The sequence below is a fragment of the Puntigrus tetrazona genome, chromosome 10 (genome assembly GCF_018831695.1).
Source record: "Puntigrus tetrazona isolate hp1 chromosome 10, ASM1883169v1, whole genome shotgun sequence".
NCBI classification, from domain to species: Eukaryota; Metazoa; Chordata; class Actinopteri; order Cypriniformes; family Cyprinidae; genus Puntigrus; species Puntigrus tetrazona.
In genome coordinates, this window is record NC_056708.1 from 8,703,452 (window position 1) to 8,730,476 (window position 27,025).

The 27,025-nt window shown below is 37.2% G+C and overlaps 1 protein-coding gene and 1 long non-coding RNA gene across 4 annotated transcripts in view; one reads left to right on the top strand and one right to left on the bottom strand.

Annotated features, from left to right (window-relative positions):
• The window catches only part of cadm2a (cell adhesion molecule 2a), a 1,030,129-nt gene that overhangs the window by 701,091 nt on the left and 302,013 nt on the right, over window positions 1–27,025 (bottom strand). The window lies entirely within an intron of this gene.
• Window positions 63–1,409, top strand: LOC122352915. Its single transcript, XR_006251938.1, has 3 exons — window positions 63–109; window positions 623–707; window positions 1,372–1,409. It is a non-coding gene; the product is annotated as an uncharacterized LOC122352915 (long non-coding RNA).

Consider the following 27,025-nt stretch of genomic DNA (forward strand, 5'->3'; position numbering starts at 1 on the left):
CACTAATTTCCACCGGCAGCTGTTCTGTTGGATTGATAAATGGATCGAGCTGAACATGGACGACATCCGCAGGAGAATGGAGGAAGAGACCAGGAAGGAACTGGATGAGGTCAGAGGAGATGTCCTCCAGCAGATTTACATTTACTTCAGCTTTTATATAGCAGTGATGAATTTTATCCAGTCAGCCAAACAAAATACTTGCTCTAGATATTGTCTTGTAGAGTACAGACAGCTGAATTCATTTGTCGTGAGATCGAGTTTGTGTTCTGTTTTGAGTGTGGCCTCTGACTCACACACATTTTCCCACCGCGCGCAAAGACAATTACGTGTAAACAAGGCGGATGAATAATTGAATGTAGCCCATAATGAGGTCCAGTCACTGCGAACAAAGGGGGCAGCAGAGCGAGCAGGTCACAGTTCAGCTCACTCAGGTGCCCTTCTGGGAATGAGCGACGTCATGTATTGGCGGCATCCCGGGTTTCTCATACTTGCAGGGCTATCCCAGAAATCGTGTCTCCCTCCTTAACTGCCACAAGTGATCTGTAATTAGGATCGCTTTTAGATCGCGCTCGCTTCCACAAGGAGCTTTTCGAATGCTTGTTTTTTCATTGGTGTCTTCCAGATGAGAGTGAAGGATCCAGTCAAAGGCATGGTGGCTCTTGAAGATTGAAGCTGCTCTGTATTCCTGGATGCTGCTGTTCATAAAGGTATTTCACAACCTTTAGCGCCCCCTAACGTCACGTAACAGCAAGTGAGGACTTGAAAATGATTTAGCACATCCTACTGCATGAACTGTGTAGATATATAGGCTGTGTTTGGGACAGCATGTTCACATTCACTATGTCGAGAGTATAGTATGCAGCATGCAGATTTTCGGTATGCATAGTGAGTACTCCCACAGTGCATCTGAATAGCTTTTATTGCTGAATGAACCGAATTTGTCTTTTTAGCCACAATCTCTATGATGAATAATTTATGAGTAGACTGCCAAAAATGAAAAAATTTTTTAAGAGAAATGAAATAAAAATAAAGTAAACATGCATTTTTCATTCATTTGATGTATAATGCAGTCGAAATAGTAATATGGAATATTATTATACTTTAAATAATTTTTACCATCATTACTCTAGTCTTCAGCATCACAGTGTCCCCAGAAATCATTCTAATCTGTTGATTTGAAACGTTTTTTTTTTTTTTTTTTTTTTTTTTATCAATAGAATGTAAGACTACAAGAAATATATCAAAAATTGTATTCAGTTAGTAGCACTTTAGTGAACTATTCTGAACATAACTGTGATGTTTAACCTTTAAATTAATTGAATATTCTTGCTCTCTCCCTCTGTCATGTCATTTCCTGTGAGTTTTTCTCAGATCAGACCTGAACTACTGGAGACCAGCAGCATCTCTCCTCATTCAAATCAAAGCAACATGTCTTTTTAATCGTAATCAAAGTCCTTCATCCAGCCCTTTTGGTGGCTGTTTGTCCTGAGCATCCTCCATATCCTCCTTTCAGTCTGACAGTGGAGCACATTGACTAGTTACTTAGGCTATTATACCGGTTCTAACGTCATGCCCAGTTTATTAAGTCTACCTACCTTAACTACAGAGACGATCAGCAGTTCGTCATTTATGATGTCAGATCATTACCTTAATATCTGGAGCCCGGCAGAATTGTGTTTTAAGATGAGTTTAATGTAAAGCAGATGATATTTGTGTGTATATATATATATTCAGAATATCTATTGGCAGTGGAATTATTGTGACAGATGTATAAACAGGGTTTATAAGTAACTGTTCTTCTATTTCTTTTTCTTTTTTTGCGGACCAAGCCAGTTTGAATCATTTTGTTTCAATCTGTAGTGATTTGTTTTTGTTGCTGTATGTTTTAATTTCATTTTACCCACTTTTGAACCTATTTACCAGCTGATCCGAGGTGGAAGTGTGTCTCTTTATAGTGTAGTACTGTACAATCACAGTCGTGTCATCCTGACCATTCATTTATTTGTAACACGCATCATGGACTGCAAGTACAGCGCAGAAATTTAAATGCAAACACAGAGTTTATTATAATCAGCTGATCGAACAGTATCACGCTTTTGAAGTAAGCTGAAGTTAAAAGTATTGCTGTTTGTTAATCGGTCAATATTAATGGTTTCATTGTCATTTCTTCCACAGTTTCATGCGTGTGCTATTTTAGTCAATTCATTTATTTATTTTTATAAAAAAATAAAAAAAGGTGTACAGTAGTTTCCCACCCTCCGTTGTTTTGATTGGTTTACAAGTTCAGGCTCCGCCCTTTTCTGTCTTTGAAAGAACTTGAAGAGGCGACGTTAAACCTTTCAGTCTTTCATAAAAGGTTTATTACTAAGATATAATAATTTTTTTTCCCCTGACTATTTAGTCGCTTCCAGATGAGGTGCTCAAGAAGGATATTTTACGTTGTGCGATATTTTTATATGTATAAATTCATTTTTGTTTCACCTCCTTTCCACTTTATTGAAGGATTGATTATCGACTTCCTTTATAACTTGTCTTGAGGATAAAGACATTTATCCAGATATTAGCAATAATACCTCCTTTCACAAACCCTTCCAGTCGACATATACATGATGTGAGATAGTGACTTTAGAAGTGTAGACATTCCTCTCTCAGAATGTTGCGTCATTAGGACTTTAATACAAATATACTCTCACTTCCAATCGCGCTCTAGTTTTATTGATATGGAATTGGGCAAGGAAGGTGAAATGGGTTGAGTATGGGTTTTAAATCAGTCTTTTCTTAGTAACGTGATGTGTGTATGGATGTATGTGCGTTTGAAGTTTTCAGTGTTTCCTGTTTTTCGTGAGGGACATCCGACATGTAACTAAAATGGAGGTTTACACCCTGTGTTTCTTTCCGCCAATGCTCAGGATCCATTGATGCACACCTAAATTCACTCTGACAAGAGTTAATTATTCTTGTAGAATTATGTCGAATTCCTTGAAATTCGTGGAAATTCCATTGAATTCTTAAGAGATGAATGCAGGTTTTATGGTGTAGATTATGCTGTGTTAAAACATCTCTACTGGCCATAATACAACCACCAATACACCAGAACTGTGTTGGTCCTGAGTCTAATCAAAGTGATGTATGGATGTATGTTTTAAATTGTATATAGTATATAAATATATGTAGATGAACACATAAATATATATATAACTATATAAATATAGCTCAGACTATCCTGCCAGGCTATCAGCACATACAGCCATTCCATCAACCCAACCATTATATCTAGTGGTTTAGTAATGGCTGGGTGTTATCTGTGGATAAAGTTACTGGAATGTGGCAAATTATGGTGGTTTTGAGCTATTGATTTGAACTGTCTCTAAAGGAACTCTCAGATAACTCCGCCCATCACTGTCACTGGCCGCGCCTTCATCCCCGGCCGCTCCTCTTTGGCAGGATGGTGTCTAAATATGTTTCCATTCATCGATTGTTGTTGTATTTTTGCTGTGAGCTGTAGAAATCTCTCACTTTTAAATTCCTTTCAAAGCTTACACTGTGAACGGTTACCTGACCTTTGAACTTGAGTAAAGACCTTTCGGTGGAGGCGGGGTTTGGACTAGTTTGCCATTCATCTCTCAGGAGACTCGATTGAAACTTTTCCAAGCCGGTGTTTGAATGACAGACAGGTGGCTTATAAAAGGGAACTACCCACATGAACTGATCACCACAGTTTGTGTTACCATTATGTAAGGCAGATCATGGTAAACAGGACTTTCTCATAGATACGTTGTTGTTAGATTTCACGATTTGTTGTCGAAAATTAAAACCCAATGATTCTAGAAATATGAAAAAAAAATGTTTTATGAATTTGTTTCACCCTACCCTGTCATGTCATGTTTTTTTTATTTCTTTACTGTGAATTTGTGCCTTTTGTCATCTTATCTTCCAATAAAACTACATTGAGATGTGAAAAAATAAATAAACTTTTTAAAAAGTAGCGTTTTTTTCTGGTTTACATGTCTTTCAAGTACTTTCAGTAAATTAGTACTGTTTTCTTTTTGACCTAACAAGTGTTTCAGTTGTGTGCTTAAAGGACGGTTCACCAAAAATGGCTATTTACCCTCATGTTGTTTTAGACCTTAGTTTATCTAGGGAAAACTAATTTAGATATTTTTGATGAAATTGAAAACCCTGCATAGACTGCAATGCAACTGTCATGTTCAAGGTCCAGAAAGGTAGGAAGGAATTGTTATATTCCATGGTTACCGTTGCTGTTGCTAAACAATAAATTAAATATTTTACTGATAAAAGTTGTTATTTTACTTGCTTTCTGAGTCTCGATTGTGGTAACTGTGTTGCTGTCTAGAGGGTCAAAAAGCTCTTAGATTCAAAAATATAAAATAAATGCATGCAACACGAGGGTGAGTAATTAATGACAGAATTTTCAGTTTTGAGGAACTATCCCTTTAACATCAGAGTTGTTTCTAAGGAGGCCGACGTTGAGCTATAATGAGTTTTCAGACCTCCCCTCTTTTCTCCAATTATTTTTCTCTCTTAAGCAAATAAAAACCAATTTCTTCATCTGATTTCCACAGTAAACATGCCCGTTTACTTTAAGCTAACCCATTCGATGACCCCAAACAGGACAAACACGAACACATAAACGCGCAGAAATCATCAAGAAAAAGGATCACTGCTAACCCTCCCTTCGTTAAATGAAACTTTCAGCCTAATCAGGATTTGAAGAGATGAAGCCAGATTAAACTAACCCCTTCTTATGAGGCCTTCAGAAAGAGGAATGTGTTTGATTCAGACATTTGGATTTCGTTTTCCCGATTGCAGTTATATATGACATGTGTAATTGTTTATTAAATGTATTATTAATTATACTCTGTAGCAAACGTTAAATTTAATCTCTGGTACTGGTCCTTATTTAGATCAGCTTTGATAGGCTGGCAGGTTTGTGACGAATAAATGTTTACCCTTTTTTGTTCCCCCTCACTAAAATCACAGCATGTGCATAAACCACCATCCGTTATGATATGGCGACCAAAACAAGTTAATGGATTAAAATTAAATTAATCTAAAAATTAAGTTTCCTACGAACAGAGAACTCCCTGTCTCATGCCATAATCAAAAAGGGTTGCGATATGTAAACAATCGTTTAGACACAGTCGAGCCTTTCATAACTTAGCCAAAGCTTTTAGGCGTTTATGTGATGAAACAATAAAGTACTGCGGCTTTAAGAGGTTTCCGTGGATTGGCCGGACAGGGAAGTGAAGGGGTGTAAACACACACCCCAAACTCTCACACTGTCCTATAGTACCTGTTACGGAATAGATATACAGGACACCTACAGAATCTACACAAGACCGAGAATAAAAGGTACGTTTTTTTTTTAAATAAAATCTTTAGGCGAGGATGAATGAGATTTTCTTACTTAAAGTAAGGACTGTGCTTAGAGGAGTCTTTAATTATTAAGTAGCATAAACTTTTGCTTTCGTTACTTTCGCTTCAAGTTTAGTTTATTTATTTATTTTTATAGCATTATATTCCCTAAATCAATTATTCCCCAAATATTTCAAGTTTATTCAATAGCTGAATATATATTTTTCATATTTGAACGCTGTATGACAAACGGCACCCGTTACATAAAAGAATGGAAAAATTTGATTAGACTTATGATTTTTGGAAAAACGTATAAGAGTTTTCTGTCCCGGTCTTGAACAAGTGTTTGAGTCAAACTAAAGTGGTCTGTGTCAGGTGTTCTTCTAACTATCAAACAACATTTCGCTAATCATAAAGGTTATAGTTAATCACAATACATAAACTGCACGAGCCACTTTCGCCCGTATCCATAGCAACAGAGCATTACATCACTTATCCATATTATAATAATCGGTCAACCTCCAGATTTTTATTTCATCATTTTAAAAAGCTTTTCAGCTCAAACGAGACAGGATTACTTTTTTTTTTTTTTTTTTTTTTTTTTTTTTTTAGATTTGATTATGTTTGAATTACCATGCATGCTTGTTTACGTGATTTTTTTTGTGTGCACAGGTCTGAGTATGAGCGCACAAAACGTTGGGTCCAGGAATGAACATCAGGCTTTCAGGTAACATTAATAAGCGAAATAAACCTGTATTCACTTCAAAATAGCAAGAATGACAAGAGATAGGTGAAAGAAACTGGGCTGAGACGACTGAGAAATAAAAGAAGTTGAACGTGTTAAGTTCATCTTTAAAGCTAATCTTTTATGCTGGAGTTTCTCTCAAAACTTTAACCTTTTTTTCAATTGCTTTTGTGCCTGCTCTTTTCTCTCGATCTACTGCTGAATGCTTCCTTGACCCTAAGAATTTGCATGTGACTATATTATAGAGCAATGGGGTGGAAAGATATTTAGCCTGCATTTGAGAATCATTGTTATTTTAGTTCGTAATTTGTGTTTTTATAATTGGTATGTTTTAAAGTGAAAATTAGCACAAATTGGAAAACAAATATCAACAAATAAACAGATTTAGTTGTATTTTTGCAATTTTGTAAAATAATAATAATAATGTAATAATAATAATTTTAAATAAAATAATTACAACTATATTTATACATTTTATTATAGCATAAACATCAATACTATGAGTAAAAAAAAAAATTGTTATTATAGAGATAACCTGAATCATGTAATCTGGTATACAACCTCCCACATTATAGTTTAATTTGTTAAAAATAGGAGGTTGATTTAATTTAGATATTTTTTTACAGTTTGGCATTATGCTCTCTGCACATATAAAAACCCTAGATGTTTAAAAAATTATTTATCTTGACTATTTGATTGCAGAATCAAAGAAATATTCTCAGTGTTGAGGCCAGTTCTTACATAAAGCAGATTAGCATCTGTCGACATTTACTTGCGTCGCTCAAGAACTGCAACAATACTTGCAGTGATTTGGAGATCAGGCCTGTTAGTGATTTTTGCATTTCGTATTCCTGGCCTCATTCACGTGGTTCTCTACTGCTCCAGATTATACTTCATAATCCCAAACACTCTTCTAAATGCATGCTTTACTCCCACACATCCACTCAGGCAGCAAGATGCAATGAGAACATGTAGATCAACAAAAAGTGTTACGTTTATTGCTATTACTAACTACTTGATTTCAGAAGGCTTCCTGGTGTCAAAGGAGAATGATAAACTTCTGTTTCTGAGAAGATCTGAGAAATATCTGAGGCTTGGAGCATGTAGGCGTCGCTTGAACAAAACCTGGGATATCTGTATCTTCTGAACCTAAACTAGCTCTTGGAAAACTTTTTGGACATCATTTCAGCTCATCTCTTGGTTCAGATGAATCAGGCTTCAGATTATCAGTTGTTTTGGGAGGCCAGCAAAAAGATGTCGGACACATTTGACGGACCACGTTTACGCTCTGACAGCACGTCGACCACGGCGTCTACTTCATCGCGGGCGATACTTCGCCAGAGGCTCGCTCAGTTGCTCGTCTGCTTGGATGATCTCAGCTCAGATGATGAGACAAATGAGGAAGTGTCCCGTGCACGCTAGACGAAGCCTTTTACCTCTGTGGAAAATACACCAGCAGAGAGTCCTTCAGGTGTATTAAGTCATTGAAAAATGAGTTTTAAATAAACTTATGGTGAATGGTAGAAGATGTGGATTTTGTTGGTGGTTTGCAAGCAAGTTCTTTGCATTTTTATATTTAATTGTCTACTTTCTCGTAGGTTTTTTTTCTCATATATTGAATTCAGAGATTATATGAACGTAGTTAACAGATTCCTGCTCTGTCTGTGTCTTCTTCTCTTGTTCAGGCTCCACATGGTCACGTGGAATGTTGGCACAGCGGAGCCACCAGCTGATGTGAGGTCATTACTGCAGCTCGACTCGCAGCCGGCCACTGACCTCTTTGTGATTGGGTGAGTTAACATCACCTGAATCACATGATCAGCAAAATAAATAAATATATAAAAATCTCGGTATGTCAATATACACTACCTTCAAAGTTTTGGCTTGGCAAGATTTTTAAAATGTTCTTGAAAGGAGTAAAAAATATGGTAAAAACTATACTAGTTTAAAACATTATTAAGCTCTAAAATAAGTCATTTCAATCTGTGACTGCAAAGCTGAATTTTTAGCAATTATTACTTCAGTCTTCACTGTCAGAAATCCTTCAGAAATCATTCTGATTTGGTGCTCAAGAAACATTTTGTTATTAAAACGTGAACAGCTATACTGTTTGAAATGGCAATATTTTATAATTATTTTGTAATTATTCATGTTTTTGATCAATTTAAAGCAAAAAATACGGTATGTTCTTATATTTATCTATCTATCTATCTATCTATCTATCTATATATATATATATATATATATATATATATATATATATATATATATATATATATATATACTCACACACACACACACATATATACATTTTGTGTGTTCTTCCTCCTTAAAAAAATCTGTGAAGTTTACTAGCATTTTACTATCAAGTTAAAATAGTCTAAAAATCTAGTAAAATCTTCACTAAATATTTTTCCATTTTATGCTCTATGTAAAAGATAGAATTAATTTATCTGTCAGTTAGTAAGTTTATATTATGTGATGTGATAGAAGATGAGCAGATGTGTTTGTGCCTTAGTCTACAGGAAGTGACTGCCACTCCAGTGCGGTATATCTCTGATCTCATTTCTGAGGACTCATGGAGTCACCTTCTCATGGATACTCTGGCACCAATGGGATATATCAAGGTACAGAATAAACAAAAACTGATTGCGTGTCTCAGCACTCAACACTGTTGAGTGTCCTTACATATGTTTTTTATGCAGTTGTAACAGTTACAAAAGAACAGAGAGACAAAATCAGGATGAGCCGTCTCCTCATTAAGCTTGTTAAGCTCCATTGTTCACTGCAGGCCATTGAAAACACTAGAGGCATTGTTTCACAGCAGCACATTAGTGTACCGTAATCGCAGATTTGATGTGAGCCCGTCCCATTCTGCCGTTCACGACTAATTAGCTCTGATTTTCAAAACTAAATTCCACTTCACCAAAAAATCCCAAGAATTTCCAAAACCAATCTCCTTATTTTCTTACGTCAGCGTATCAAGGACGCTAAGCTCAAATACGTGTTTCCTCTTGTTTTCTTTCCCGTGCAAGGCCTGATATAGATCTCTTGCAGAGAAACCTTCTAAAATCCTCTTTCTGTGATGCTGTCGGTTTTGATGTGGAGGTCAAAGCTATGCGTGTGACATTTGTGTTGAGAAATGCACTGAAGCTTTGACATATGAAAAGGCTTTTTTTTTCTGTCCTCAGGTGACTTCAGTGAGGATGCAGGGTTTGCTGCTGATACTGTTTGCAAAGCAGGTCCATCTGCCTTTCATCAGAGACATCCAAAGTACATACACACGCGCACAGGCCTGTTTGGATACTGGGTATGGTACAGCCTTTATCTTCACATTTCACAGACCTGTTATGCACTCATTTCAGTTTGATAGCATTTTCCAGCAAAACCGACCTATTTATATGGTGTTCAAAAGAGTGGGGCTTATTCTTGAAGTCTTTAATAGTCACTCGATGCTCATCAAAGATACAGCAACGCTGTCAAATATTATTACATATGCAGTGGAATAATGCATTTGTATTTGCTTTAACAGGGAAATAAAGGTGGTGTGTCTGTGCGGTTCTCATTCTACGGTCACATGCTGTGTTTTCTAAACTGTCACCTGGCGGCTCATATGAACTACGCCTGCAACGCATGGACGAATTTGAATATATACTGGACACACAAGACTTCGATATGTACAACACACCACAAGTGCTTGACCACAAGTCAGTGCTAAGTTGAAGAAAGTTTGCTCACGTTCAGGCATTCTCACATACATCATGGTTCTCATGCCGCTGTCGTTCATGTATCAGGGTGGTCTTCTGGTTTGGTGATCTGAACTTTCGTATTGCCGACCACGGGATGCACTTTCTCCGGTCCTCGATCAACAACGGCAGATTTAACCTGCTGTGGGACAGAGATCAGGTCAGACAAACACACAAAGATAGCACAAATTAATAGTTGGTTTCATGTAATTAAGTATTCTATTCTACTCTATTCTATTTCACTGATTTCTGGCTTTTAGCTGACCATGATGAAGAAGAAAGAACCTATTCTTCAGGAGTTCGAAGAGGGACCGCTGTGCTTTAAACCCACGTATAAGTTTGACCGTTTCTCAGAGACTTACGATACAAGGTACATTCACACACTTGAACATTATTAAACATTTTCAAAACAAAAATGTACAGATAATGTACTCACCCCCTGGTCATAAGATATTCATGTCTTTCTTTCTTCAGTCGTAAAAAGAAATTATGTTTTTTTGAGGAAAACATTTCAGACCCTTCTTCTTGGGATTGGAACTCTTTGAAGCTGCATTTAAACTGCATTTGAAACTCAAGTTCAGGCTCAGGGAACCATAGAAGTCGAACATTTCTTTACATTTGAAGAAATACGTGGAACATATTGGATGACAAAGGGGTGAGCACGTTATCTGTAAATTTTTGTTCTGAAAGTGAACTACTCTTTTGACAAAATAGAAATGCGCATGAAAATAGAAACAAACGGTCTCAATTTCCTGAACGCCTATTATGTTTTTCTTAGAAAAGTTTCACGGTCGTTCTTTCTCCACACAGAGCACCGAGGACGTGGTTTGGATTTATGTAAGATTTGATAAGAAATTTTTGTGTTTGTTGCATGGCCTCATCTCTACCTTAACCACTATTACCCAGAATTCCTCTCATTCATCATCACACCCCTGTAAAACACCACACTCCTCTCACTCAGCGTTCAGTCTTTGCATAATCTCCTGTCAGATGCTCCAGTAAGCATTTCAGTCATGTCTACACAAATGTAATGTCGTGATTGGTGTTTTTCCGTGTGCCAGCTGCCGTCAGCTTTGAAGACGTGTACGTTGTAGTATGTCTACTTTAAAGATGGGTAAGTAGGATGTTGTAAGAAGGGGATTGTATTTCCCATCAAATATAAATGGCTGAATATAGGAGGTCTTCCGCACCACAGAGTATTTGATTCTGTGTACAAAAGTGTTTCCGCCAGAGATCTTTTTGCATTTAACTGTCACCTACATGCCGAATTGTTACGTGGGTAGTGACATATGTTTGGGATATGGTGTTTTGCTGTGTCCGTAACGGAAGCAGAGAAAGTTTGTGTCTCCATTTCTGAAAAATGCAGGACATCATGTATCACTCCATTCGTTCATCCAGCACCTTCCATCATATTTAATACATGACCGCACATCCATGAAATGCTGTCAGTGTGTCATTGGGCTTTTAACTGCTGTCACGAAGAGCTGCTTTGCACCTGTCATATAATATGTCACTAAGCACCTCATCACTGTGTAGCAAGCATGTTTCACTTTGATATGCTGGCGTTTGATGCATTTGCTTGTTGTCTGATATTGTAGAAATAGATCACAACATAAATGCTGCATGTCTGCATAGAAATGGGAATTTCGCATGGAATTCTCAGTATACAGCACATCTATCTATCTATCTATCTATCTATCTATCTATCTATCTATCTATCTATCTATCTATCTATCTATCTATCTATCTCTCTACTCACCCTCATGATGTTTCAATCTTCGAAACTCAAATTAAGATGTTTTGGATGTTCTGAGAGATAATCTGATACACATCCATACGTATGCGTATGCATAGTTGATCTCATGAACGAACCTCCATAGTAGATGTGTGAGGGAAGAAAATGTTGAATAAAGTTATTATTCAAATTTTGTATTTTTTGGCCAAGAAGAAAACTCAAACTCAAAAAAAAACAAAAAAACATCTTAATTTGTGTTCCGTAGATGAACGAAACATCATAATGGTGAGTAAATAATGACATAACTTTCATTTTTGGGTGAAGTATACCTTTGGTAAAGAGCATTCTTTTTTTTTTTTTATAATTATTGTGTATAAACCAATATAGCATAAGAAGTTTTAAGTTCTCCAAGACTACAATCTCACTCTGCATTTATTACTTTAGTATTTACATTACTTTATTCCTACATTCCTTTTTTAATGATTTTTTTTTTTTACCCATCAATAGTGGTAAAAAGCGGAAGCCTGCCTGGACGGATCGTATCTTGTGGAGGATAAAACCCAAAACAATAGAGACTGAGGATGAGAATAGGTCGACGACATCATCAGTTGAGGATGATGAGTATCATATTAAGGTGACACAGGACATGTACACCTGTGATGTCTCATATGGAGTCAGTGACCACAAACCCGTCATTGCAAACTTCAATCTGGAGGTATGAGTTCTGTTTTCTACCCTTGGTTTCACAGACGAGGCTTAGGCCTAGTCCTAGTCCTAAGCTAAAATGTAAATCTAAACTTGCACTGACAGATCTTAAAACATGTGAGCGCCTTTCTTTTGTCGTAAGATGCACACCAGTAATGTTTTTTTTTCTAAGACATGTTTATAAAAATTACCTAAATATCTGAATTGAACTATGGCCTAATCCTGGTTTAGGCTAAGCCCTGTCTGTAAAACCAAGCCTCAATCAATTATATGACAAAGAGCTAATCAAACTGAAGTCAATGTGCTTGAATAATAATCATCAATAACTATAATATCTACCTTTCAGTGCACCTGACTTTTAATCCAAATTGGTTTTGATCTCTTCATGCAGATGAGAAAAAAGGTGGAGACTCCTTTAGTCACACTAACGGTGGAGGGACACTGGAGTGCCGATGAAGACGGCACATTCACCTACACCATTCTGGAAAACTTTGAGTCCTCAACCCGGGATTGGATCGGATTGTACAAGGTGAGAAAAGAAGTTGATGGATGAACATAAACACAGAAAGAGACAAAAAGGAGATCTGTATCACAAAGCGGGTCACTAACTAGTGGTGATTTAAATCTCGGTGTGCAGATTGGCTTTAAAAGTGCCTTCGATTACTCCTCCTTCGCTTGGGTCAAAGATGATGAAGTGGCTGCCAACAATGAAGTCGCGGACGGTATGGCAGACGAAAAGTTTTGGTGCATACTGAAAAAATTATGAATATTAATAGAGTTTTGCATTATTGCACTTCTAAAATGATATTTGGAAGCGTTGTGTGCATTTAAACTTCATGCTACAATGTTGCAATATAAGGATGCACTTCCTGTTTAAGGTCAAGATGAGTAAAAATGAGCTCCCCCTGCTGGCAGGGGATTACGTTCTCGGCTATTACAGCACCAACATGCAAACCCTTATTGCCTTTAGTTCGATTTTCCAGGTGAGTTTTCATAAACTTGTACATATTTTGACTTTATATTAGATTTTGGCTATTCTTCTTTGTTCATCCGCTTTGTTTGGATCCAGATTCTCGAGTCTAGACAAGCTGTAATGGAGGGTCTGGTTCCCGAGAACATCAACGGACACGAGAAGTAACTGGATGACTTCTAACCTCATATGTTCACGTGTAAAAATCACAGCAGGATCTGATTTGAGATCACATTTGCCTGTGTAAACAGACCTTGTTTGATTTTTCAAGGTAATGCTGATTCTGTGAAACAGTCTCATAATGAGTACGATTCAAAATCTAAGGCTTTAAAGTTTCCCGAAACACTGAGTCTAATCACTGAACACACTGCAGCGCTCTTTTTCATTCTGTAAACACACACATTGCGCTTTTCTGCTGTAGTATGTTGTGCCTGTATCTGCCGCTAGAGGTTTATAAAGCAATCGCTAACTTTATTACAGACACATCCTAACTCAGAATGGTATCCCATCTGTTTAGTAACCATAGTAATTCGACAGAGAACTGAGAAATTCTTCACAGCTTTCATGTTTTTGTTTTTTAATCAAATTTGATTCTAATAAGAAAGTAATACTAATAAGAGTGTAGAACAGGCCTGTGTTTTATGCCAAAATCAACACATAAATTTAGCATTATTTTACCTGTTCGTTTTATTTTTATATGATATATGTAATAAAGAATGTTGCATTTACATTGCCTATTTCAAAGTGATTACAGTATCTTACGGATTTAATGTACATTGGTGCTCTGCTTTATACAGTATCCCGCTGTACGTTTTATGGTAGTGCCTGTTTCTATATAATAGTGTGTGGGTTTTCGGTATCTGTAACAACAGTTCACCATCTGATTGTTAAAACGTGATTTTGTTATACTCACTTTCACACGAGCGAGAGGCAGTTTAACTACTTATCGTGCGCATTCGTCTATTGCTACATGCCTGGCCTATTTTTTTCACTGAATATATAATTTGTCTTTCCTTTATCTTTGTTCATGTTAAATTCATCGTAACCGTCTTCTTGGAACAAGTCGTTTTGATCCTTAATGCTTTGTTAAATGTATTACAGTATTACTGTAAGCAGTTGAACACATTGGGATTGTATTAAAAATATTAACACCTGAACATCCTTTTGTGATGTAAATCCGCGTACTTTCATTTATAACTTAAATGAGCTGAAATGATATTTTGAGGTAACTTGCAATTAACCTGAAATATTCCTACCACACACATCTGAAGGTTAATTACATAGCTGACATTAATTAGTGTGACACGAAGCGTGATTTTTCATCCAACAAAATCCAATCTCCAGAGTGACAATCAAACAAACTTCCTCCTCGATCTTTCTCACCGCCATGACTGTTAATTCATCTTCGAGCATGTTTTTGAGGCTCACTCCAGGGGGCGCTGTTTACATGCTTATCGTCACGTTCATATAACGCGTTGAAATTAACGCATGCATAAGGTACGCGCGAACTCGCTCGTTCGCAGAATAATGCAGCGTCGCTCTGTTAGGTACAGTGCTCAGCGCCGGAGATATTGTGTGGTTTTACCTCCAGGAGCATTTTCATGGGTAACTACAGCTATAAATCTGTCTGAGGCACCTGCAGAGCACTTCGAGGAGGAGGTCGTCAGCTCGTCAGCGAGAGAACAAAGAACTCGCTAAAAACACACACTGCGAGTCAGCCAGTGAGCTATGAGACAGTGGCACTACAACAGTTCTTTCTCGGTAAGACAGCAAATCTATATTTGGGATGGCAAACCCAGAAACATCTTTTGGGGCTTTTTTTTTTAAAGAGATTGAGAAAAGGTGCAGAAGGCCTGTCTAAACTGAAGATAACTGTCCGAGGGAGTTGGCTTTAATATCGGCTTAAAGTTATAGACGATGCAGTTGAGCGTGAGTGTGCTGCTCTTATAACAGTTCGGTTAAAATGAAGTTATACAACTTATATTTATAAGGCAAACTATGTAAGTTTTTCGCGCTGGAGGTCGCATTTTCAAAAGCGATAACGCGGAGGCGGCTCGACGACGGATCGTCGAACGTTAATGTCACTTTCACAAATCAAGCAAACGCTCATTTATATCTATTTAATCCCCTAAATCATCTGTACATGACTATTACTTGCACAATAAATAATATATATTTACCTCTCCCGTCTTATCAAAACAGACGGCGAAGGCGAAGTCTCTTTAGTCCGATGTTTCCGCGAAGCTCTGAAGCGCCACGTCGATATTTATTCTACTTCTACTTCTGTGTTTGTTCCGATATCTTTTTGCCTCAGTTGGCGTACGTCTACGTTTCTTGGCTTTTCCCATAATTTGCAGAGTGTAATCGTAGTCCATGATTTCTGAAATGCACAACAAATAACTACTACGTGTGTTGCAGCAGGCTGCACTACAGGCGACCCATAACCTTCTCCTCGTGAACAGCGCTGGAGTGGCCCTCAACTTCCGTAACCCGTAAGGTCGCAATCAAATAAATAATAATACACACAACATTACGTATTACAATTACGTGCCCGAAAGAAATATGTCGTACATCTAGCTACCGCAATTCCGTGCGTTAAGGTAGTTTGGCGTGACTGGCCTGGAATGCTACACAGTCGTGAGTCATGGTTTGAAGTGGTGAACTACGGGCTCAAAAACCTGCTCTAAAACGCAGCAGTAGTATTCATAGGTGGAAACCGAGGACAGCGCGGATATCGCACCATCAATACTTTCGAGATGACCTAAGTACAAGACTGCATAAAACGTTTTTTTGTGTGCCTTTAGACACCATATTGCCTGTTTTCCCGCTGTCAAACAATCGATTTGCTCAATAAAGATTAAAGGCTTTCATATAGTTGCGTGCCGATTAACAGGGTCCTGCAGAGCGTCCACTGCTGCTTTTTTTATTTTTTGAGGTCACTTGACAAAATGCCTTAATTCGGATCACACGCAGACGTAACTGAGAAAAAAATACAAATTTCGAGTGCTGTGTGTCCTGAATGAAGCTTTTTTGAACAAATCTGTTCAGCGAATGATTCAAATGACTCACTCACACAGGTGTGTCCTTCCATATAATGTTTTTGGAGCCTAATTTATATTTGCCATTACAAAAAAATGGCTTATGTCAAACTTTTGATTTTAAAAAAGCTTTTTCATGGAAGAACTGGACAGCGTACATGCACACAGTTGCTTTTCGACCTCACATTTATTTGACCACCCCGGCTGCTGGTAGCAGTAGCAATAAACTCCACTATAAGGACATGAATTGATATACCGTCTTATTAGTGTTTAAAAGCTCGGGCTGAGAGCTCTGGCAAAATTAAAGTGCTGTGATAGATTAAACCGAAGCAATTTAATTAAATGCATTAAGGAAAAAAGTGTTAATTAGTGTAATTAGGTGAGATTTTTGTCTCCTGTTGTGTCAGAACAGCTGCCGAGACCTCACACCCAAGGGAACAGTTACAAGGGAATTATTCGTCTTCCCTTGAGAGGACACTAGATTCTCTGCGAGGCCCAGGAGATTCATATTCCCCAGCACATCCAACTGGCCTATGATGTCACCCGGTGCTGTAAAACTTTTTAATGGCCCACTAAATCAGAATCATGGATTGGAGGCATTTAAGGCTAAGTGAAGACAGGATAAGGTTATGGGGTGAAAGAGGAAAAGCAGGATGAATTGAGACACGGAGAGAGAGAGCACAATGACCTTGCTGATGTCATAATAACGCAAGCAATATCCAAACTGAATGTATTTAGAACGAATGTTCACAACAGCACATTAAAAGCTCTTTGTGCTTTTGTAATGCATTGACCTCTAAAATTAAAACAACCTTTGGTTTGTATGAAATTATAATTTCCCCCTCTTTATCTAACAAATGATAAAAATCATGAAAAAACGAATAAATGAAAAGTAATCATTTACTCATCCTTGTGCCCTTCCAAACCTCTATGACTTATTCTGGAGAAACTGGAAATGTAGCAGAATGTCAATGAAAGCAGTCACAGCAAACTTTCATTCTATGCAAAAGAGCAGCTTGGACATTCTTTTAGACAACTAAACTACTGAAAACGGGCAATGAAGGCAATAACAGCGTTTTCAAGTGGACAAAAGCAGATACTGTAGGCTTGCACAGAATTCTGGGATGTGATGCAAGAATCAGCTCCATTCATCCTCACAGTCCTCAATGTCTGAAATCAATGTCCTCATTTGCCAGGATCAGAGCAGTTCTGCAAGGAACGTAGATCTAGAAGGAAAGAGAAAAGTCTTCATTTACACTCATTCATATTATTTAAAGAAACATGTTAAAAAAACTATAATTTACATTGGAAGAAATACCTTTTTATCTATCTTGTTTTGATTTATTTGGTGACGATCGTAAATGTAACAACCAGGTATAAACGGGGTCTTCAGATACGAGGTTTCTAGGTAAGTCCAAGAATAACCTAAACCATGTTTTGAAATGTTGAGGATAGTGGCTGCTATGATAAACCTGCCATATAAAAAAACAATTCACATGGCTATATACAGGCCGAGCTTAAAAAAGGCAAAACAATATTTCTCTTGGGAGAAAAGCTTGAAAGCAAGTTATTGCGCTGTTAAAAGGAGCTCTAATCTGCTGAGTGAAAACAATTCTTTATGTAACCTGGGAACAACTAGCAATACAGTTTTTATTAGTGAAATCACTGTACTTTGACCTCACTTCACACAGCAGGACATGAGACTACAGGTCTGGGATCAGTCCAGCGGGACCCGAGAAGTGATTGGGTCCGGGCATCTACGTACTGACAAGAAAGACTTGTTTCTCTCAGAGGAAAAAAGGAAATCAGAGACTATATCTAGCCAAAGTTCTCATGAATAAAACATTGTGTGTAGGGAGAGGAAACAGAGTCATTCTTGTAGGTCAGGTTGTGGTTGATTTCCACAGGGAGCAGACTTGCGCTTTATTAACTGGGCCTGCACTCACCTGCTGGAACTGGACCTGAGCGCCCAGAGTGAGCGCCAAGAAGACACTGCCGCGATTACAAATAGAAAATCACTGTTTTACCACTAGAAGCTTATATGTTCATATTGGAGCTTTTGGAACTAAGATGTCACAGGCTGTGTGTGGCCTTGGATGAGTGGTTTATTACATTGAGACTGTTTTCAGTGGATTTTATTGTTTAAGTAATCATAATATTGAGCTTGTTGATCATCAATGGCAGCGTCTAGATACATTATACGTTTGAGGGAGGCAGGGGTTTTCTTCAAAATATTGGACGAGAAAAACAATGTAGTACATAAATAAAACAATAAAAAGTGTATAAATCTATAGATTTTCAAACAATGTCCAACAGTTACACCAGCAGGTAAAGTTACAGCAGGAGTGTTGAAACCCTGTGGGGTTTTAACAGACCCCTTAGGCTACGTTCACACTGCGAGCCTTGGTGCTTAATTCTGATTTTTTCACATTGTTGTTTTAAATGTGGCCAATATCAGAATTAAAGTGTGACCAGATCACGGTCCTGAACCGACCCACATAAGCAAAAGAACAATATAAACAGGGTTTCCAGGTTTACACAACGACATCCGCCCATATTTCTCAAAACTAGTTTAAAATGAGCCCAGCCATGTTTCAAAGTAAATGTCGCGTTTGAGGATGTGATAAAAGACAGTAGGGTTTTGAAACTGTTATGATACAGGCCCTCAACTAACTACTTTTTGCAACTTTCTAGATAAAATCTATCAATTTTCTCAGAGCAAAACTACAACAAATGTAGATCTAGAGTGATGTAAAAGTAAAACAGAAAAATAAACTCTCAAATAGAAAAACTGAAATATTTATTTCAAATATCTATAGAAATATGTTAACTCCCTGGAGGTGGATAGGTTAATTTTTACGATGGATATATATATATATATATATATAATTTACAAAATAATGGCCACTATCAACCAGCATTACCAATCTTAGAAGAGCCAGGATACATTTTTAAAGAACTCTGACTGAAAGAAGAATACATCTAGGATGGCTTGGGGGTGAGTAAAATATGGGGTCATTTTCATTATTGAGTGAACTATTCCTTTAAGATCAGTGACTAACGTTATTACATCATCAGTAACTGTGCTGATTCAAATAGTTACTAATATTATGAAAAATTTACAGAATTTCTTCATTGACTCCTGCAGCACCATTACGGAGCCCAAGGGGAAACCCTGGATTTATATTTTAAGGCTGCTGCAATGGATTACATTAAGAGGCATCTAGAATCATGCCTCTATGTCTACTGAGATTTACATCAGATTTCATTATGAAACAGACACAGCAGTAACTATTGATTCATGAGTCACTGAAGTTAATCTCATGGCACAGCCCCCTGTATATGTGTGATTCTGCACCTGACCACTAGATGTCACTGCCGGAGTTTGGAAACAGGAAATGGGATTCTCAAAGGAATGGAGGCTGTAGGCAGCTTGAGCTATTCTTCTGTTAAACGACAAACTCCTATGTGCTAAACTTTGACTAAAGTGTGCTTCATAATTAATCAACAAATAGGTAGTCACTAGAGTTGGTTTTGGATGTTTTCTTAAATCCAGCCATATAAAATATAACTAGTAATATCACTCTCTAATGATCAGACTAAGAAAGTCTCAGTCTATATGACTGAGAAAGAGAATGAGTAAAAAAGAAGATAATATTGCTTTGTTTACATTCAGACTTGATGTTATAAGAACACCTACGTCTGTGCAGCAGACACCACTGATTTACCTCAAGAGAAGCACTGAACTGAAACTCACCCAAAAGAAAGCTGGAGATATGAGAGAAGAGAATAAAAAGAGATAAAATCTCACTTTCTGGCCAGAGTCACGGACAGACAGACCTTTGAACGAATTTTTTTGTCAGAGCTACGTCTGAGTTACACCGGCGTTAATATCTTGCTCAATTAAAATGCCTGCTGCGATTAGCAGGATCTCTTAAAAGGCACTTTGAGCCAAAACGGTATTAACAGGCTCATTGATTCCTGGCATAACCATCTTTCAGTCGGCTCATCAGCACCGGTAATCACACAACTCAGGCCATTACAAACTACATGGCCGCCAGTGACCCCTGACCAGCTGACTAATCCATCACTGACATTTAAAACAAAAATGCTATCTTCAGGTACAGCGGCCCTGGAGGAAGCAGGGCAGGAAAGGGGACCACAGGCGACTGGCCAGGCTTCAGAAACATGAAGATGAAGAGAAGATCTAAGCTGATAATGGACACCATCACTGCTCATTATCACTCTATGAGATTAGTCAATTTTGGTGTCCTAAAAGGTTCAATTCTGTCACTGCTTACTGCAGTGTTGGTCCAATCCCACAACTTTCCTTCTCTTGTGGAAAACTAAAACTTGTAAGAAAGGACACAAATGCCCTAGAAGTAGCTTTGAGTAAGGAAAAGGTCACAATTCTAATCTGACATCACACCTAGATTTTCCTTCATAAGAAATAGTCTGTAGCAATTTCAGAACCAGTTGTTTTGAGTCAGATCTTTTCAATGAATGAGTTGATTCAGTTCACAAAATTATTGTAAATGATTCATGAACCAACCAGATAAATTTGGTTCGCATTGAGTTCAACTCCATTAGAATTAGTGGTAAATGGCGAATAAAAATACACATGGGCTACTTTCATGGTACTTTTGAGTTCTTTTTTTTTTTTAATTGATTTCCATTCAATAATAAAATTGTTGGTATGTGATCTATCGCTGGAATGTTTTACAGTGCTTGTGCACAATATGCGTTTTCACACAGACGATTAAGCGCTTTTCCTTCTGTCCTTGCTCTTAATATACAATCACTCTGATGAGTGCAGCTGCACCGTCGGCTTTAAGACTCAAAATATGTACCAATAAGTACATATCAATGCAGTTTCCAAAAAAAATGGTCACTAGTGTCAGTAAAACTGTGACACTCTTAATTTCTTTTTACTAAGGATGACGCGATACAAGTATTCGTTGTGGTATGGACATCTCAGTTCGGAGCATGAGGCCTTACACCAAATACAGGCAATCTATTTGAAAAACGCGAATGCCATGAGCTACGCACTTGAAAACAAAAAAACTGAGCATAGTATTTGTTGTATTTTTCCCTGTTGTACCAAAATCATATCGCACTGTGACCCCGTACTGAGGTACATACCGAACAGTGACATCTGTGTATTGTTCCATGCCTACTTTTCACATAAATTTACAGAGATTTGATTAATAAAGCATAATTTCTGTACAGTTACTTGAAGAATATCCGGTAATTCAAAACAACATTAATATGCTGTGATATTTCAAAACAAATGCTTTTGAATGTTAGCGTCACACATATCCAGTTTCATATCTAGTCAACAAAACAGTTCAAATCTGTGTGAAAGGAAGTTGAAATGGCGGGGTTGCATCAACAAATTTGTTTTTCAGTTTTGCATTTGTTAGCACTGTTGGGTAGGTTTATGGTTGGACTTGGTGTAGGGCATTGTTACGATCATTTCTCTTTGGTAAATGTTTTTTTTCTTGTCTTGCTCTGATTCTTTTTTTTTTCCCTTTCTGCTCTTCTTTTGTTTTCAAGTCTCTTTCCCATAGGTTTCATGGATGCTGTGGTGTCGGTGCACAAATGGTTGCTCTATTAAGACTTTAAAGGACGCTGCTTGCAAGCAGTCGGGAGCTCTTTGTTGGTCCAGAGCTCCTGGATTTCTCCTCCGCCATCGGCCAAACCCAAACAAATATTTAACAAATGCTTCTGTGGCTAACGCTTATTTCCCGTTTGGAAGAAAAATGCAAACTTCTATTTTCTGTGAATTAGTTTTTGGTTAGGTAGTTAGGTAACCTGTTACTAAGTGATCAGGTTATGTAATTTCTTTCTTTTTTTGATCTAGATTCCTATTGTTTGTTATGTTGGCCTGTGGCCTCACCACAGAGATGCTCTCTAGGTTTCACTTATAACTTCCAAAACTTATTTACTTCCTCAGTGTGTTTGTTTGGTCCCCAAACAAGGCATTTTCCAGCATGATAGAGCATTAAATTTTAGCAACAGTTCAGATATTTCAATTCTGAACTTCTATACATACCTATATCAATGTAATCTAGTCGTGCCAGGGTTCACGTATTAAACTTGTGTTTTAGTGTCAATCAGTGGACATTTCTCTTTGAAAAATGCAGTAAGGCACATAAAAACAGTGTTGCACAAAAAGTGCACAGAGGTACATATTGTTATGCACCTGTTTGCTTATCATTTGATTTTGATAGATCATCCCTTTAAAATCCCATTTTTATGTTTCTTGGAAAAGAAAACTATTTGTTTATTATGACTTGTGTATGAAGTCAGTAATTCAGCTTTATTTCATGGTTAATCTGATCCATAATTACCTCTTTTTAAAATTTAAAAACGTTTTTATTCACTTCCTACATCTAAAGTATTTTTTAAAAGTAGATCAATGTATGTTTTATTCAGATCTTGGTTTGTGCCCGAGGCTAGAATGCAAAGCGAGGCAGCGTTAACATCGGAAATGTAAAGCGGTGATGTGATTCATTAAAGGCTGCTGAATCAGAACTCATGCTAATACAGGAAGACAGAGCAGAAACATGATGAGGTCGAGCTCAGACTGTCTGCTCTGCATCTGCACACACAGGTGATGGAACTCTCTTAGGAAATCACAGCTGCAATGATTTAGGCCTCAGTCTGGAAGCTAGTTAATTTGACTAGTCATCCAACAATTAACTCATTCATTAGTAAGGTGTATTTACCTTCTTTAAAATAATGCTGCTGCAGATGTAAACAAAACCATTGTTCCCAGTATGCTAAGTCAGGTTAAAAATCCAAATGAAACACGCACGCTGCACACACACACACACACACACACACACACACACACACACACACATACACACAAAGTGAGACATTAAAAACCAAAAAAGTCTCTTGAGGGCTTCCTTTAGTTCGATTAGTCGACCAGTCATTTAGACACCTCAGCTACTAGTACATTTTGAACAGTCTCTGAATCCTGAATTTAGCTTTAGTGCTAGCATGCTAAATATAAGAACTTCAAAAACATTTGATTCAAAAGCATTAAAAAACATGAGGCTGGTTGAAAAATGTGATGTTAGTCAAAAAACTAAAGTCTTTCAAGATGATCAAGATAGTCTTACTTGCTAAGTTAGTTTAACAGCCTGCTGAGGGGAAAAAAAAACAGCACAACAGTACAACCGTACCAAAACAAAATGCTGCTGACTAGCTAAGCTAATCTTTCTAGCAGGGATAAAAGAACGGTGCTGAGAGAGAAGAATCAGAACAAATGATGAGAGGTGTAAAAGTCTTTTAGGCATTAGTTTTTGATCGAAGCCACCTCAGTTAGAGCGAGACTGTGTAGATGTGGCAGCAGGAGCTTTGGGCTCAGTAGGGACAGGATGAACTACCAGTTTATAGTGTCATACACCGTCTTGTCTTCTCACAAATTAGTACCAGTTTGTGCTTAGTAGCAATTGCACGTAGACCTGTGAGCTGAGGCTTTTTAAATATGTCTCTTTAAGCTTCACTGTCAATTTATGTTTAAAAGATAACATGCTTACATTTTGGTATCTCATTTTAAATGGGTTAGTTTGCCCCAAAAAATAAAAATTAATTCTGTAATTACTCACTCTAATGTTGTTCTAAAACTGTAAGACCTTTGGTCATTGTCAGAACACAAATTAAGATATTTAACACTTTTAAATCTTTTTAATGTTCAAGATCCAGAAAGGTATTATGGACAAGATAATCCATGTGACATCAGTGGTTAAAGCTTCATTTTAATTGTTTACAACATTACGCAACACATTGTCGTGTGGTACTCTTGTAAATGTGCAGCGGAGACTGACACAGAAGAGAAGAATTATTGAATAAAGTTGAAACTATTTAAATTTGAAGTTACAATTAAAATTTAAATAGTTTCATTTTTTCCTGAAGAAAGTATATCTTAAATTATGTAAGTGATACTGTCATTTTAAAGATGATCAAGAACTATTTTATTTAAATCTGTAGTCTAATAAAACTTAATAAAAAAATGTACCTATAGTCCTATCTATAGACTACAAGCTAATTCCATTTCTATCGTTTACCTGTTTAACTTTGCTTAAAATTTGTTATGAAGAGTATTATATACTAACAAATGTAATGAGTATACAACATAACAAATATTAATATGCTGGGATATTTGAAAAGGATGCTTATCCAGTTTCATTTCTATGGGTTTTCATAGACAGTAGGTTTGTTTGGTAGCTCACGGAGTAGAGATGTACTTGAGAGTCGAGGCGTTTTGTTTGAATCCTGTGTAACTACGGTTTGACAAAACAGTTTAAATCTGTGTAAAAGGAAGCATGGTTGCATCAACAAATGCCTTTTGGTGTCAGTTTTTGTATATCAAACATGACAGAGCATTAACTTTTAGCAACAGTTCACAGATATTTCAATTCTGAACCACCGCAATAAATACCTATATCAACATATTACAAATGTGCCAGGGTTCACGTATTACACCTGTGTTTTAGCAACACAGATTTTGTCCTAAATCAGCAAGTTAGGAGCTACTTTTACCCTTAAGATGTTTTGTGAATATGTGCCCAGATCGGTATTTATAGTGTTTAGAAGCCAATTTGGAAATGTTCAGATGAAATTCAATTTGTTTTGTTAATGATATAAATGTTTAATTGTCTAATTTGCTCAGGATTTTGTAAAGAAATTGTTTAGTGCTACAACACTTTATATTGGTCTGACAGCCCACTGACCCTGGGTGACAAATCACTGAATTAATTATGTAAAAAATTATTTTCATGGTAAGTTTCATATAAGACTGATCTGTACTTTTGGGGGTCTGAACAGCCCAATGGAAGATCAGCAGAGAACTGTTTTGTGTTTTTTGTAATTGTGGATAATGACCCAAGGTGGCCCACTTTATTTGGGTGGCATGATGTTGTATGTAATAATGTTTATCAATGGATCTTTGACAAGAGGATTTTACAGTTCATACTGCCATAAGACCATTACATCACACAAAAGTAACAGTATAAAACATTTATAATAACCGATTATTATCTAGTTATCTAGTTTCACAATTGCACATTCTGAATGTCTCATTTTATGTCCTGGAGTTTGTTTTAATGAGCTGAGTTGAATACAAAACATGCAAAATGGGCCTCTAGAAGTGTGATTCGCATGACCAGAAATGTCTTGCAAGTGAATGTCACAGAGTATTTAATAAGTATATAAGTGAAATTCTTCAGTTATTATTTGTACATGATTCAGTTATACATCACCAGTCATTGTAAATCACTCCAGTACTTAAACCAAGTTAAAATAAAAAAATAAAAACAATGTTAAAAGGTTAAATTCCAAGTTTGGTTTGTAAGCATTTTTCAAGGGTATAAAGTATGTGAGACAAAGTTCTAAGAACTAGTATAGTTGGTGCTACAGTAACAGTTTCCCCCTTTGGCAGTTTTCCTGGTTGTATTGCACTGGCAGCAGGAACTCTGAAACGGATGACAGCGATGTCTCAGCCGGTGAATGAATGGCGATGTGATCTGAGCTTTCGTTGTGTGTCATTGTTTCATGATAACATCGATGGAATATAAACACACAATTTAAGCAATTCAAAGGAAATCTGCTAAATCTCCTTTGACAACTTGCAGGAATTCATATCATAGAGGCTGAGAAAAGAACCAAATTGCTACAGACAACAGGTAGATAAATGTTGCTATCGCTTTTCTCCTTGTTTGTGGAGTAAATACTTTTACACGGCTGTTTAAAAAGCTTGGTTTTTCATATGGTAGTTCCTATAGTACTGCTTTAGACCCTACTCTGAAGTAGGAGTTCATTTAATTTCCCCTAATAGAGTTTCTAAAATTAAATACATCCCGTGGTGCAAAACATGCAAAAAAGCGCCAAAATTTTCTAGGAACTATGAAAAGCCATCCGGGTATCCCAGAATGCTTTTTGTTACACACCAATCAGTGAGGGCTAATGGCGGAGTGAAAACCGCAACATTTTCTGCTGGTATATTGCTGGTATTTTGCCATGAAATGCAACTCTAAGAGTATTTCAGTTGAGAATGTAGACTCTAATGTCTCTGTAGTGGTTAAATATGAGGTGAAATAATCTAATAGGCAAACTTTTGTTTAATGAATCTATTCTTCTATATTGCTCATGTCTTTCATACCGCCCTCAGGAGTTCACGCTCCTGACTCAAACGTTTTAAGTTCAAACTATCAAAGATGCAAGTCCGAACTTTTCAAACTTGTTATTGAGAAATGGCCAAGGTCTTACTAGGTATACTTGAAACTTCAAGGCAGGTGTATTAAGGTAAGTTGGAGCTAAACTCTGCAGGACATTGGTCCTCCAGGATGAAGTTTGATGACCTCTGCGCTAACAGTTAGCTTAAAGAGAATTAGATTGTCCTGTACTGTATGTGCAATTGACATGGTTGATGTGTACAAGGACATTTCTAAGTGTTTGGGCTTAAAAAAAAGGGGTAGACTTCATTGCAAAGACCTGGCAACCACTTAAAACAAACGAACACCAAGGCAGCAGGTTTTGAAACGTTAGGTGAACTAAGGGTTCTAGCAACACCCTAGAAACTATAGCATCTACACAGCAATGCAGGTTTTGCACAGACACCCCAAGAACTCAAACTTGTAGCCCTGAGTGTAGGTGGTTTGTATCCCAGGCAAGACTCTAAGAGATGTGGACACAATG